A 16,327-nucleotide genomic window follows, 5' to 3' on the forward strand; every position below is an offset into this window, starting at 1 on the left:
GTGTATTGAATGTGTTTTCACTTTTGTGTTTTGCGGAATCTTGAAAAACAAGAAAACAAAATTGCTTAAACGTTTTGTTAGTGAACCGAAAGTTTATAAAAACAATTTGTAGAAGGAGAAAGGAGAAGGGAGAAAAAAAACAACACAAAGCGTTATTGTGGATGGGGACAGCCGTACTAAACACGTGCGTAAGCAAATGATTATATGTACAATCAGCTGTTCTCTTCTTACAATTACCAGCTGTGATCAAAGATGCCATACAGGTTTAATAAATACAGAATACAAATTTTTATTCCCAACTGCATTACCGACCAAATGACAGGTTGCTAACACCCAGTAGGGAAATCGCTAAAAACAAAAAATGGCTGAACCTCAACATAAGGTGACGCCGAGAAATATTCTAAGCATGTTTAGAGTAAATACAATTAAAGAGTTACAAAAGGCTAACTCTCTTGTATATGAAAGACTTAAAACCTTAGAAGCGATGTGTAATTAATTACACAAAGATAATATATTTAGCACTCAAAAAAGAAAACGAAGAACTGAAAGCCAGTATAAGCAAGCCTGCTAGTACAGCACTAAAACCATCAAATGTAAGTGTTGATAAAGTATACAATACGGATGAAGATGAACTAGCTAAAGAAACTGAGTGGATACTCAAAAAGAAGCGCCTTTAAAAAAAAAACGTAAAGCTGATAGTTCCCCAACAATTAATAGCCCTTTGGAAAATAAAAATAAAGAAAATGCGGCCATTAATGATACCAAAATTCATCGACCACCTTCTTCTTCTTCTTGACTGGCGTAGACACCGCTTACGCGGTTATAGCCGAGTCCAAAACAGCGCGCCACGCATCCCTCCTTGTGGCAGTTTGGCGCCAATTGGTTATTCCAAGCGAAGCCAGGTCCCTCTCCACCTGGTCCTTCCATCGGAGTGGAGGTCTCCCTCTTCCTCTGCTTCCACCAGCGGGTACTGCATCGAATACTTTCAGAGCTGGAGCACTTTCATCCATTCGGACAACATGACCCAGCCAGCGTAGCCGCTGTTTTTTTATTCGCTGGACTATGTCTATGCCGTCGAATAACACATACAGCTCATCGTTCCATCTTCTGCGGTATTCGCCGTTGCCAAGTTTTAAGGGACCATAAATCTTCCGCAAAACCTTTCTCTCGAAAACTCCTAGTGCCGTCTCATCGGATGTTGACATCGTCCACGCTTCTGCACCGTAAAGTAGAACGGAAATAATGAGAGACTTGTAGAGTTTGGTTTTTGTTCGTCGAGAGAGGACTTTACTTTTCAATTGCCTACTTAGTCCATAGTAGCACCTGTTGGCAAGAGTGATTCTGCGTTGGATTTCCAGGCTGACATTGTTATTGGTGTTAATGCTGGTTCCCAGGTAGACGAAATTATCTACAACTTCAAAGTTATGACTGTCAACAGTGACGTGGGAGCCAAGACGCGAATGCGCTGACTGTTTGTTTCCTATTTCGTCTTGTCCTCGTTCACCACCAGACCCATGCGCTTCGCTTCCTTATCCAGTCTGGAAAAAGCAGAACTAACGGCGCGGGTGTTGTTTCCAATGATATCGATATCATCGGCGTACGCCAGTAGCTGTACACTCTTATAGAAGATTGTACCTTCTCTATTTAGCTCTGCAGCTCGTATTATTTTCTCCAGCATCAGGTTAAAGAAATCACACGAGAGTGAGTCACCTTGTCTGAAACCTCGTCTGGTATCGAACGGCTCGGAGAGGTCCTTCCCGATCCTGGCGGAGCTTTTGGTGTTGCTCAACGTCAGCTTACACAGCCGTATTAGTTTTGCGGGGATACCAAATTCAGACATCGCGGCATAAAGGCAGCTCCTTTTCGTGCTGTCGAAAGCAGCTTTAAAGTCGACAAAGAGATGGTGTGTGTCGATCCTATTTTCACGGGTCTTCTCATCGACCACCACCAATTATAATAAACGATGTTAAAGATTTTAATAAATTACATTCGAATATTACCGCTCTAACATAAAACAAATTTTTAATAAAGCTTTTGAGTAACGGTGCCTACAAACTAAATACATTTGATCCTACTGACTATCGAACAACAACAAAATTCTTGTCAAACGAAAATATACCTTGGTTTAGCTACGAAAGCAAACATAACAGGCCAATAAAGGTATTGATAACAAGTAAGGAAAGGCTAAGTTCGGTTGCAACCGAACATTTTATACTCTCGCAATTTATTGATGAAAGTTTATAAAGATAACATACAAATTCGGCATAAAGTTTAATAGAATAACGTAAATCGTCATACATATATAGTATATGAGGGCTGAGGTAATTCCTGAACCGATTTCATTCATTTTCATCAGCACCGTTCACTATATCCAAGACGATACGGGCACTTAATTTTGCTAAGATAGCTCACATATTAACCAATGCATATATGCGGAATAAAGCTCACCGTATTTTTGAAAAACCTATAATTAGGTATATGAGAGCTAGGAGAAGATACTTTTGAAAAACCTACAATGAGGTATATGGAGATGTTATGAACCGATTTTAATAATTTTTGGAAAAGAGACACACTATTAGAAGAAAACAATTTCCTTTGAATTACATTAAATTATCTGAGAGATATTTTCCCATATTTTCGGTTAAAATTTATCCTTAGGCGCTGAGTTCAACGTGTTCGATATATGGGGCATTGAAAATTTATGATCCGTTTTCGACAATTTTTTCGCAAGTGAAGCCAGAGATGATATGCACTATTTGTGTAAAGTTTTATTCCGCTATCTTCATTGGTTCTTTTGTTTACATTATAAAATGAAGGAATAAGATGGAATTAAAAATTGAGTTATGAGGAAAGTAGTCGTGGTTGTGAACCGATTTCGCCCATTTTTTTGTCCGTATTATCAGGGTGTCAAGAAAATATTATATACCGAATTTCATTCGAATCGGTCGAGTAGTTCCTGAGATATGGTTTTTGACCCCTAAGTGGGCGATGCCACGCCCATTTTCCATTTTGTAAAAAGCGCGGTTTTAATCAAAGGTATTATTAAACATTTCGAAGAAGCTCAGATTAAGACTGAAAAATTCAAGCTACAGCAATTTCAGTAAAAATGCACAGTCAGTCATTATACTTAATTGCTCTATATAGTCCGCCCAGGCATAATATCAAAACTGATACTTATAAAAGTTTATTAAAAAAATATGACGGAAGGTACATCATGGGTGGTGACTTTAATGCAAAACACATTCATTGGGGATCACGTTTAACAACAACCAAAGTTCGAAAACTACTGAAAGCTGTACAAGTTATTGGATGCAATGTCATTTCGACAGGGCGACCCACTTATTGGCCTGTAGATAGTAGGAAATTAGCAGATCTACTTGACTTTTTTGTCATCAACAAAGTATCGAAAATCAATTTAGGTATTGAAAATAGCTCAGATTTAAGCTCTGATCATTCACCAGTGTTACTTTAAGTGAAAAACCAGTAATTTCGTCCGGCACGTGTACTTTATCTAATTTACTGATTGGTATAAATTTTAAACTGAATAAAGTCGATTTTAAACTAAAGCGTATATCGACAGATGCCGTCTTAGATTATAAAGTTGAATCTTTCACAAAAGTAATTCAAAATGCTGCGTGGAACAGTACACCGAATATTCGCGTGAATCTAAGTGGAAACAAATTCCCAAAATACATCTTAGATGGCATCCATAAAAACTTCGACAAACTTCGACGAAGATGTTTGGCTCTCAAAACAGAGCTTTATAGATGTACAGCGGAACTAAGAACAAAAATTAGACAGTTTAAAAACTATTCCTTCAAAACGTATTTGTCCAAACTCACTGTTGATAAAACTACCGATTATTCGCTCTGGAAAGCTGCAAGGAATATTAATAAACAAATAAAACATGTCGCACCAATAATATTAAATGAAACTGAATGGGCCAAAACGAATGCACAAAAAGATGCAGTATTTGCAAATCATTTGAGAAACACATTTACACCTAACGATGGACATGAGCTAAACTGTGAAAATAGTTGGTTGGATCTACTCGTCAGCATTTTTCCAGTTACTTGTAAAGAAATTAACCCTTTCATGCTTAATGTTGCCTATAGGCAACATTGTACTTACCGGCTTCTAAATCTTGTTATTTAAATTTTTTTGACCACCGGTTTTTTCAATTATGTAGACTTATGGATTAGAGAGTCATTAAAAACAAAAAAATCATGAGAAAAGTGTTTAGTTTATTTATAATAATTTATTTTTTGCCTATAAGCAACATCCTGTAACTAATGAACCAGGATACATAGGACTTTCAAATTTTTATCACTTCATATTTTAGTTAAGTCTAATATATATCTGTACTAAAAAAGATGTTAGCTCCGCACATTTTAATTCGGGCATGAGAGGGTTAAAAGTCTTATCAGGAACGCAAGGCTCAAAAAAGCTCCGGGGTTTGATGTAATAACCGGAGTGATATTACGCAATCTACTAAAGAATTATATAAAAAAATGTAAACATTGTAAACAGCGCATTATATTTAAGATGAGTTCCATCGCTTTGGAAAGTATCTGAAGTTATTATGATACCTAAGCCGGGTAAACTACTACATGATGTCACATCTTACAGGCCAATATCGCTGCTGCCAGCTCTATCGAAAGTTTTCGAGAGTACATCAGTTCGGTTTTCGTGATCATCATTCAACAATTGACCAGGTACACCGAATCGTTAATTTCTTTGAAAATGCTATGGATATAAAGAACGTTTGTTCTGCAGCCTTCTTAGACGTGTCTCAGGCTTTTAATAGAGTTTGGCATTCGGGTCTACTACTGAAACTGAAATGCATGTTACCCAAACAATATTTCGAAATAATTGCTTCCTTCCTAAAAGATAGATACTTTCGCATAAAACAAGAGGATGCATACTCAAACTTGCAACCGATAGAAACGGGTGTTCCCCAGGGAAGCGTGTTGGGGCCAATGCTTTACTTGCTTTTTACAAGTGATATCCTCAAGTTATGTGACAGCGAAATTTGCGGATGACACAGCCCTGTTAGCATCAGGAGAGTCAACCTAAATATCTTCCCTTCGAGTGCAAACAGCAGTCAATGCAATTACTAATTGGGCTTCCAAGTGGCGCACTAAATTAAACGATTCCAAATCAATGCACGTACACTTTACTTAAAAGAAACCATATCATTTATACAACCACATCACAATAATGCTAAGTACCTAGGAATCAGCATAGATGCTAAGATTCGCTGGAATGAGCATGTCAAGAAAAAAAGGTGTGAGCATAATTTAAAATTGGCTAAGTTTTACCATCTAGTCGGTAGGAGATCCACGCTTTCAATCGAAAACAAGCTGTTTATATATAATCAAGTACTAAAGCCAATTTGGGCCTATGGAGCTCAACTATGGGGTTTCTCAAGTCAAAACTGTATTGCCTGCATTCAGCGCTTCCAAAATAAGGTACTAAGAAGTATAGTTAATGCTCCTTGGTATATTAGATCTGCTGACCTTCACCATGATCTTAGTGTGAATTCAGTAGTAAACGAAATAATCAAACTTGCAAAGACTCAAAAAATGAGGCTTATATAGCATGTAAATGAAGAGGCATCCAGAGTCATCGGTACTGCAGAATGAGAAAACCGACTGAAATGTAAGTGGCATTCAGACTTAGCAAGGCAATTGTAGCAGCAAATGAATTTCTTTAACATTTTGATTTTAATTATTATTTTTAACTTATTGGAAATGAATTGTTGTTAAGAGACAATTGAAAACTTTAAAACGCTCTCCTGAAAAATCCTCTTTTTAAGTTGTGACACTATTCATGTAAATGAGCGATATGCACATATGTATATGTATTATATTATATAGTATTCTATGGCTTTGCAGGGGAGCAAAATACCATGGGGGATCTGCGATGGAGAAGCGAATATACATAAAGTCTCTGCCATCCGATTATCAATCAACCTCAAGCTTTAAGCTCTTCTGCCACAATCATATGTATTCTGACATTTTGACATACAGAAAATAAATTAAATTCAAAATAAACTGAAATCAAAAAACAAAAATTTGAAAAAGAATGATGTGAAAAATATGTTGAGAAGTAATAATTATAATGGAAAGTAACATTTTAAGATTGCTTGAAGTTGTAACTCAGTCAGGATCAATTTTCCTGCCTGTTATTCATAATTATATTTTGCTTGAATTTATTTGTATCAGCTAGTGTATGTAGACATAGTAGAATACTACATGTGTATCACTATGCTGGTACATGGTTTCTTGAGCTTTTATTGTCGTACACATATTATTACGGAAAACATATGTCTGTCTTAGGCATTATAGAATAATTCAAATCAATTCGAATATAATAGACAGAAATCAGCTTTTTCTGTTTACATTATTTTGTTTCACACACGTGTGGGGAAAAGCTATCCCTGCTGAAGCTTTTTTTTTATCAAAATTGTCACAAATACGAAAAAATTTTATTATTGACAAAAATTTGAAAAAATTAAAAATATTTTATAAATTTGTCAAGTGCACAGAATAGGGTTGTTAAATATCTAAAAATTTCCATATCTCATTTGCGCTACTTTCATTGTCCAATAAAATAAAAACTGAAATAACTTCTCATTTCGATACTATTTTATGGGTTTATTCAATTATTTGAAATTATTATGTGCTTAAAGTTCCAAAAAAATGTTTTGTTAATTTTGCCCCATAAATACTTAAGCTGATACTACAGAGATCGCGAATGCGGACGTTTTACAGTTGAGTTGGATATACATGTTCTTATGAGATGAGCTACTTAGCTTTCTCATGTTTTCGCAACCAACGCTCAGAAATTCGAACTAGGATTCGAAAACACAAAGCAGTTGAAAATTTTCAACTTTCCTGCGCTAACACAGCAACCTTCACATCCTTAACCCTTTCGACCCCGACATTTTCCTGTGGTTTTAAAATTTTTTTCTCCATTGGGACCATAAAAGAATGCCAAAAAGAGATTACAAAAAAAATTTTACCTAGCCACGCCTTTTATTATGGGCGCTACAGAAGGTTGCTTGTGAGTAACATTGGGGCATGATGGTATACAAAAATCATAAAGCGAAGATTTTGAATTCATGAAAAAATGCTATAACACATTTCGAACAAAAATGCATAACCATTTTTTCATTGAATTAAATTATTATAATAATTGGATCGATTCTAACAAACGTTGGCAAATTTTCGTTCACAAATTATCAACGACTTTAATGCACTATGTTAAAAAAAACTATAAGAATAACGGTAAAGAATGTTGTTAACTGTTTTGATTTTCATTTTTAATATATTAATCTATAAGTAGCCACTTAAATCAAGTTAAAACATTGAACACAGCTTTTGCTTTAAGTCATCAAACTGGTGAAATTGCTCACAGGCAACGTCGAGGTCAAAAGGGTTAAGAATAGCAACCAACATTTTGTTTCTATCTTGTGTGTTTTAATTATTTAAGCTCGTTTTCTTTGCTACAATATACGTATTTAGTGAAATATAATATTTATTAATAATATATTTTCAAATATTTAAAGTAATTTTTAAAGATAAGATAAGATTTAAATTTTCTTTCCGTTGCTTTATTCAAGGTATTCTATGTACACTGCTTATAAAAATCACTAACAACCGGTTTCACGAAATATTTTAATTGAAACTTAAGTTCCATTTAATTTTTATACTCTCGCAACAAATGTTGCTAAAGAGAGTATTATAGTTTTGTTCACATAACGGTTGTTTGTAACACCCAAAACTAAACGAGTTAGATATAGGGTTATATATACCAAAGTGATCAGGGTGAAGAGTGGAGTTCAAATCCGAATGTCTGTCTGTCCGTCCGTCCGTCCGTCCGTCTGTGCAAGCTGTAACTTGAGTAAAAATTGAGATATCTTGATGAAACTTGGCACACTTATTTCTTGGCACCATAGGAAGGTTGCTTTCGGAAATGAGCAAAATCAGACCACTGCCACGCCCACAAAATGGCGAAAACCGAAAACACATAAAGTTCCATAACTAAACCATAAATTAAGCTATGGAAATAAAATTTGGTATGAAGGATCGCGCTATGAAGGGGCATATGTGGATGTAATTTTTTTGGGGAAGTGGGTGTGGCCCCGCCCCCTACTAAGTTTTTTGTACATAGCTCGCAAACTAATTGAGCTATATAAACCAAACTTTCTGCAGTCGTTTTTTTTTAGCCACTTCCTAATACAGTCCAAAAATTAAAGAAATCGGATCATAACCACGCCCACCTCCCATACAAAAGTTAGGTTGAAAATTACTAAAAGTGGGTTAACTTACTAACGAAAAACGTCAGAAACACTAAATTTCACATAAGAAATGGCAGATGAAAGCTGCACTCAGATTTTTTTACAAAATGAAAAATGGGCGTGGCGTCGTTCACTTATGGGTCCAAAACCATATCTCAGGAACTACTCAACCGATATCAATGAAACTTGGTTTCTAATAGTTTCCTTACCTCCCAATAATATGTTGTGAAAATTGGCCAAATTCACAACCACGCCTACTTCCTATATACCAGAACTTAGAAGATGATCTGAATCGTTAACTTTGCAATATATAAAGTAAGCACTAGTGAAGATATCGGTGCAAAACTTTGCACAAATACTGTATTTATAGTGTGGCAGCCCATTTCTAAAAATCGTCGAAATCGGACCATAGGTTTTCAAGGCCCCATATATTGAACATGAGGACCTCGGTGCTTCTAACCTAATATTAGGGTTTCCAACTTTCAATGGACTTTATACAATATATATGACGAATTTGTAGGTCAAATTGTGTATTATTAATATAAATAAAGTTAAATAAATAAATTGCGAGAGTATAAAATGTTCGGTTACACCCGAACTTAGCCCTTCCTTACTTGTAATTTTTATTTTTATTTAACTTTGCCCTTAAGTTTCCTGCGTTTCACCATTATTGACATTTGGCATCCAAAAAGAATAACATCCAGGGATGTTGGTAAGAATAACAGCTGATTTGTGTAAGCAAATAAATTGTATTTCTTTTTGAAAATGGTAAAAAAATGGGAATTCAGCTGATAGAAAAGCGTAACAATGGTTCCATATGACAGTATTTAAATAGTAGCTGTCGATTGGTCACTTTTCTGCTCGCTATCTTTGGGCGCTGCTCGCCTGTCAAAAATTTTACATGTGCAAGCAACAACAAAGTTATCTAGTTGAATTCGTGCAGGAGAATGCGAATACCTCATGAAAAATTCTTTCGCCGCTTGCTGAGTGCTACCAAGTTTTGTTTTACACATTTTAGAACCATTTTCCTATTGTGAACGGCTGAAAGGACAAATTAATGTCAAAATAATAAAAATTGTTATACACAAATTTGAAATTTAAAATGGCAGGCGAAGATAAATCGTAAATTGAACTACCTTAGAAAAAATGGTATTTGTGCCTGTTATTATTCTCAATTTTTGTTCAACCTTTGCATATTTTATTCATGTTTGATTTATTTTGTTAGATGTTAGTTAGTAGTATTTAAAGAAACAAAAACATATACCTTACTAAAAGAAAAAGTATGTATGTATGTGATTGGCGTTGACACCGTTTAGCCGGTTATAGCCGAATCGATGATAGCGCGCCAATTCTCTCTTTCCTTCGGAGTTCGGCGCCAGTTGGAGATCCAAGTATACGAAATTATCTACGTTTTCGAAGTTATGACTAACGGAGATATTTCGTTTGTCCTCATTCAGCTTCGCTTCCATATCCAGGCGGCAAAAAGCGGAATCGATTGTTGCTTCCTATGATATAAATATCGTCGGCTTACGCCAGCAGCTGTACACTCTTGTAGAAGATTGTACCTTCTCTATTTAGCTCTGCAGCTCTTATTATTTTTTCCAGCATCAAGTTAAAGAAGACACACGGTAGTGAGTCACCTTGTCTGAAACCTCGTTTGGCCGGGTCGGGTCGGAGAGATCCTTCTTAATCATGACGGAGCTTTTGGTGTTGCTCAACGTCAACTTACACAGCCGTATTAGTTTTGCGAGTCTTTAAAATCGACAAAAAGGTGGTGTGTATCGATCCTCATTTCACGCGTCTTCTCCAAGATTTGGCGCATGGTGAATATCTGGTCAGTTGTGGATTTTCCAGGTCTAAAGCCACACTGATAAGGTCCAATCGGTTTGTTGACATTAGGCTTTAGTCTTTCACACAGTACGCTCGATAGAACCTTATAGGCGATATTTAGGAGGCTTATCCAACGGTAATTGTCACAGATTGTGGGATCTCCCTTTTTATGGATTGGGCAGAGCACACTGAGATTCCAATCGTCAGGCATGCTTTCTTCCGACCATATTTTGCCTCCGCCGCTTTGTTGTTCTTCAGGCGGGTAATTGCTATTCGAATTTCTTCATGGTCGGGTAATGGAATATCTGTTCCATCGTTATCGATTGGGGAATCGGGTTCGCCATCTGTTGTTGTACTTTCACTGCCATTCAGCAGGTCGGACATCGACCTGTATGCCCTGGACATCGGTTACCAGATTACCACCTTGGTCTCTACATGAGGATGCTCCGGTCTTTAAGCCTTCGTTAAGTCACTTCATTTTTTCATAAAATTTTCGAGCATTACCTCTGTCTGCCAGTTTCCAAGCTCTTCATACTCACGCATTTCGGCCTCTTTCTTTGTTTGTCTGCAAATGCGTCTCGCTTCCCTCTTCAGCTTGCGGTATCTATCCCATCTCGCACGTGTTGTGGTCGTTTGCAACGTTGCGACGTAGGCAGTCTGTCTTCTTTCCACTGCGAGACGGCAATCCTCATCGTACCAGATCGTTCCTTGTCGTTGCCGAAAACCAATTTCTTCGGCTGCAGCGGTACACAGTGAGTTTGAGATGACGTTCCACAGTTCCCTTAAATATGTATCTTTAATATGCTGAATGAAATATATGATTGTATACATTAAAAACAAGTAAGGAAAGGCTAAGTTCGGGTGCAACCGAACATTTCTTACAAATTACAAACATACAAAATTTACCCATAAATTCGGCATAAAGTTCAATAGAATAACGAAAATCGTAATATATACTATATGAGGCCTGAGGTTCCTTATGTATACAAGATAAAGTGAAGGAATCAGATGAAATTCAAATTTGAGTTATAAGGAAAGTAGTAGTGGTTGTGAACCGATTTCGCCCAATTTTTATCCGTGCTATCAGGGTATAAAGAAAATATTATATTCTGAATTTCATTGAAATCTGTCTAGTAGTTCCTGAGATATGGTTTTTGACCCATAATTGGGCAATGCCACGCCAATTTTTCATTTTTTTTTTAAATCTGAGAGCAGCTTCCTTCTACTATTATTTCTGTGAAATTTAGTGTTTCTGTCGTTTTTCGTTAGTGAGTTAACCCACTTTTAGTAATTTTCAACCTAACATTTGTATGGGAGGTGGGCGTGGTTATTATCCGATTTATTTCATTTTTGGACTGTATAAAGATATGGCTAAAAAAAATGACTGCAGAAAGTTTGGTTTATATAGCTTTATTGGTTTGCAAGATATATATAAAAAACCTATTTGGGGGCGGGGTCGCGCCCACTTTTCCAAAGAAATTACATTCAAATATGCCCCTCCCTAATGCGATCCTATGTTCCAAATTTTATTTTCATAACTTTATTTATGGCTTAGTTATAGCTCTTTATGTGTTTTTGGTTATCGCCATTTTGTGGGCGTGGCAGTGGTCCGATACCACCCATTTTCGAACTTAACCTTCTTATGGTGCCAAGGAACACCTGTTCCAAGCTTCATTAAGATATCTCAATTTTTACTCAAGTTACAGCTTGCACGGACGGACGGACGGACAGACAGACATCCGGATTTGAACTTTACTCGTCACCCTGAACACTTTGGTATATATAACCCTATATCTAACTCGTTTAGTTTTAGGACTTACAAACAACCTTCTTCTTCTTAACTGGCGTAGCACCTGTTGGCAAGAGTGATTCTGCGTTGGATTTCAAGGCTGACATTATTATCGGTGTTAATGTTGGTTCCTAGGTATACGAAATTATCTACAACTTCAAAGTTATGACTGTCAACAGTGACGTGGGAGCCAAGACGCGAATGCGCTGACTGTTTGTTTGATGACAGGAGATATTTCGTCTTGTCCTCGTTTACCACCAGACCCATTCACTTCGCTTCCTTATCCAGGCGGGAAAAAGCAGAACTAACGGCGCGGGTGTTGTTTCCAATGATATCGATATCATCGGCGTACGCCAGTAGCTGTACACTCTTGTAGAAGATTGTACCTTCTCTATTTAGCTCTGCAGCTCTTATAATTTTCTCCAGCATCAAGTTAAAGAAGTCGCACGATAGCGAGTCACCTTGTCTGAAACCTCGTTTGGTATCGAACGGCTCGGAGAGGTCCTTCCCGATCTCAGTGTGCTCTGCCCAATCCATAAAAAGGGAGATCCCACAATCTGTGACAATTACCGTTGGATAAGCCTCCTAAATATCGCCTATAAGGTTCTATCGAGCGTACTGTGTGAAAGAATAAAGCCTAATGTCAACAAACCGATTGGACCTTATCAGTGTGGCTTTAGACCTGGAAAATCCACAACTGACCAGATATTCACCATGCGCCAAATCTTGGAGAAGACCCGTGAAATGAGGATCGATACACACCACCTTTTTGTCGATTTTAAAGACTCGCAAAACTAATACGGCTGTGTAAGTTGACGTTGAGCAACACCAAAAGCTCCGTCATGATTAAGAAGGACCTCTCCGACCCGTTGGATACCAAACGAGGTTCAGACAAGGTGACACACTACCGTGTGACTTCTTTAACTTGATGCTGGAAAAAATAATAAGAGCTGCAGAGCTAAATAGAGAAGGTACAATCTTCTACAAGAGTGTACAGCTGCTGGCGTAAGCCGACGATATTTATATCATAGGAAGCAACAATCGATTCCACTTTTTGCCGCCTGGATATGGAAGCGAAGCTGAATGAGGACAAGACGAAATATCTCCGTTAGTCATACGTAGATAATTTCGTATACTTGGATCTCCAACTGGCGCCGAACTGCGAAGGAAAGAGAGAATTGGCGCGCTATCATCGATTCGGCTAAAACCGGCTAAACGGTGTCAACGCCAATCACATACATACATACTTTTTCTTTTAGTAAGGTATATGTTTTTGTTTCTTTAAATACTAACATCTAACAAAAGAAATCAAACATGAATAAAATATGCAAAGGTTGAACAAAAATTGAGAATAATAACAGGCACAAATATCAATTTTCCTGAGGTAGTTCAATTTATGTCAGGCGTCAAATAGGCGAAGCATTGACATTTAGGTGAGCAACGCCTACACTTAATAAATATAATAATCTCAAGTTTATCTTAATTTAATGATAGATATCGTCATATTAGAAGACAAGCGATTAATTGTCGCATGAAGGATTTTCAACTTCAGTAGGAGAGGAGCAAAATGCATAAGACCAAAAATGTTAGCGTGAGTATACCGGATACAAGAATTAAATATATTGTAGAAATATGACCAACATTTACATAAGAATTATGTGAGTTTGCTAAATTATACATATGTTCACTTAATTTTGATTCATTATATTTTCCGTTCGCTGCAATTTATTATTACTTTTTGCCTTTGCCTACAATGCAAATGAATTTGATATAACGTATAGTAAAACAACAAATATCATTCTAAAGCTTTTTTTATTAAAAATGTTCACATTATTTTGAATACAACTGTATGTATGTAAGAATTTTTCATCTAATACCTGAGACAGACATGTAGTATATATTGTAGTTTGCTTCAGAAACAATATGTGTATCACCGGTTTTCCGAATTTTGTTTGAAAGCAAATGGTGTTCCGTACTACAATAGAGTTCTAGAAACCATTGAAATTTTGTGGTGTTGTGAAATGTACTACAATGGATTGCATTGAACACACCGAAAGCTTTAAGCTCTTCTGCCACAATCATATGTTTTCTGACATTTTGACCTACAGAAAATAAATTAAATTCAAAATAAATTGAAATCAAAACACAAAATTTGAAAAAAATGATGTGAAAAATATGTAATATGTATGTATAATTATAATGGACAATGATTTTTTAAGATTGCTTGAAGTTGTAACAAAGGCAGGATCAATTTTCCTGCATGTTAATCATAATTATATTTTGCTTGAATTTATTTGCATCAGTTGATGGATGTAAACATAGTACAATACTACATGTGTGTCACTATGTTGGTATATGGTTTCTTGAGCTTTCATTGTAGTACATATCGTAGTATAGAGACCATATGTCTGTCTTAGGCATAACATAACGTAAGATATAGTAAAAGGCAAGGGAAATCTAACGACTAATCAGGTGTGTTGTGAAATCCATGACATATTTGCAATGGCAAACCATTTTCATCTTTTCGAATATAAACAAAACCAATACCACTAAAGCTGAAACTAGTTATGTAGTTGGTAGATGGCGTTTGCGAATGCGAAAGCGAAAAATTACGCGTGACTGCGTATATTTCGAGCACCTCCATAAATGCGCTTGTGAATGCGTGGACAGCTGTGTACAAAGTGATATACATACACATTTTTTATTTGCAAGTTTTACAGCCGGTTTCACGAATGAAATTTAAGTGAAAAATTATTAACTTCAGTTTCACCATTTGACTTAATTTTTATTTAAATGGTCACGCTTTGCCATTTAAATATTAGCTGTCATCGATTGGCTAACTGCTATAGACAAGCCAATCGAACAAACTTTCCAAATTTTCATACGAACTGGCAGCACTGAAATCGAATTGACTATACTTGGTCGCACTGAACTCTTTTACCACCGTCAATGTCTTACGTTTTCTGCAAGAAATTTAATTTTTATTAAAGTTTTTTATTCAATAAATTCAATATAAAAATACATACGATTTATCTTCGCCTGCCATTTTAAATTTCACATTTGTGTATAACAATTTTTATTATTTTGACATTAATTTGTCCTTTCAGCCGTTCACAATAGGAAAATGGTTCTAAAATGTGTAAAACAAAACTTGGTAGCACTCAGCAAGCGGCGAAAGAATTTTTAATGAGGTATTCATCTGATTCCTTCACTTTATCTTGTATACATAAGGAACCTCAGCCCTCATATAGTATATATTACGATTTTCGTTATTCTATTGAACTTTATGCCGAATTTATGGGTAAATTTTGTATGTTTGTAATTTGTAAGAAATGTTCAGTTGCATCCGAACTTAGCCTTTCCTTACTTGTTTTTAATGTATACAATCATATATTTCATTCAGCATATTAAAGATACATATTTAAACAGTATTTTGTGAAATTTATATTTAACAAGTAAGGAAAGGCTAAGTTCGGGTGCAATCGAACATTTTATACTCTCGCAATTTATTGACGTAATTTTATAAAGACAACACAATTCGACCCATATATTCGGCATAAAGTTCAATAGAATAACAAAAATCATCATAAATATTATATGGGAACTGAGGTAATTCCTAAACCGATTTCACTCGTTTTCACCACCAAGATACAATATATCAAAGACTATACGGTTTCTTAATTTTGTATTACCTATAATTAGGTATATGGGATCTGGAGGAAGTTATGGCCCGATTTTAACCATTCTTGGTACAGGGACAAACTATTATAAGAAAAAAATTCTGAGGGAATGAATTACATTAAAATATCTGAGAGATTTACCTACATATATTTTCAGTGAAAAATTACCCTTAGGCACCGAGTTCTTCATGTTCGATATCAGGGCCCTTGAAAAGTCATGGTCCGATTTTGACAATTTTTCCACAAGTGATGCCACTGCTCATATACAGTATTTGCGTAAAGTTTTATTTCGCTATCTTCATTGGTTCCTTATGTATATATGTATGTATTATAAAGTGAACGAATCAGAAGAATTCAAAATTGACTTATATGAGAAGTAGGGGTAGTTGAGAACCGATTTTGCCCATCTTCGAAAGCAACCACCTCAGGGTGCCAAGGAATATGTGTTCCAAGTTTCATTAAGATATCTTAATTTTTACTCAAGTTATCGCTTGCACGGACAGACGGACAGACAGATATCCAAATTTCAACTCCACTCGTCATCCTGATCATTTATGTATATACGAGTATAACCCCATATCTAACTCTTTTATTTCTTGGTGACACAAACAACCGTTATGTGAACAAAACTATAATACTCTGTGCAACAGGTTGCGAGAGTACAAAAATTCCGAAAGCTTAATCGTTGGTACCTCATCTTCCATGAAGTGTCCAAAAAAAAGT

At 36.1% G+C, this 16,327-nt stretch overlaps 1 protein-coding gene across 4 annotated transcripts in view; it reads left to right on the forward strand.

The window, feature by feature from the left end:
• The window catches only part of LOC105220550 (coiled-coil domain-containing protein lobo-like), a 441,384-nt gene that overhangs the window by 410,465 nt on the left and 14,592 nt on the right, over positions 1-16,327 (forward strand). Inside the window, exon 8 of one of the 4 annotated variants that reach the window (XR_008472829.1) lies at positions 15,032-15,115. The exons of 2 other annotated variants lie outside the window; for them this stretch is intronic. The gene's annotated coding sequence lies outside the window, so the exon portion shown is untranslated. Of the gene's footprint in view, positions 1-13,418; positions 13,516-15,031; positions 15,116-16,327 lie in introns of all 4 variants that reach the window. One more of the 4 variants, XR_008472830.1, reaches the window with a different exon arrangement.

Source organism: Zeugodacus cucurbitae, chromosome 2, assembly GCF_028554725.1.
Source record: "Zeugodacus cucurbitae isolate PBARC_wt_2022May chromosome 2, idZeuCucr1.2, whole genome shotgun sequence".
Taxonomy (NCBI): domain Eukaryota; kingdom Metazoa; phylum Arthropoda; class Insecta; order Diptera; family Tephritidae; genus Zeugodacus; species Zeugodacus cucurbitae.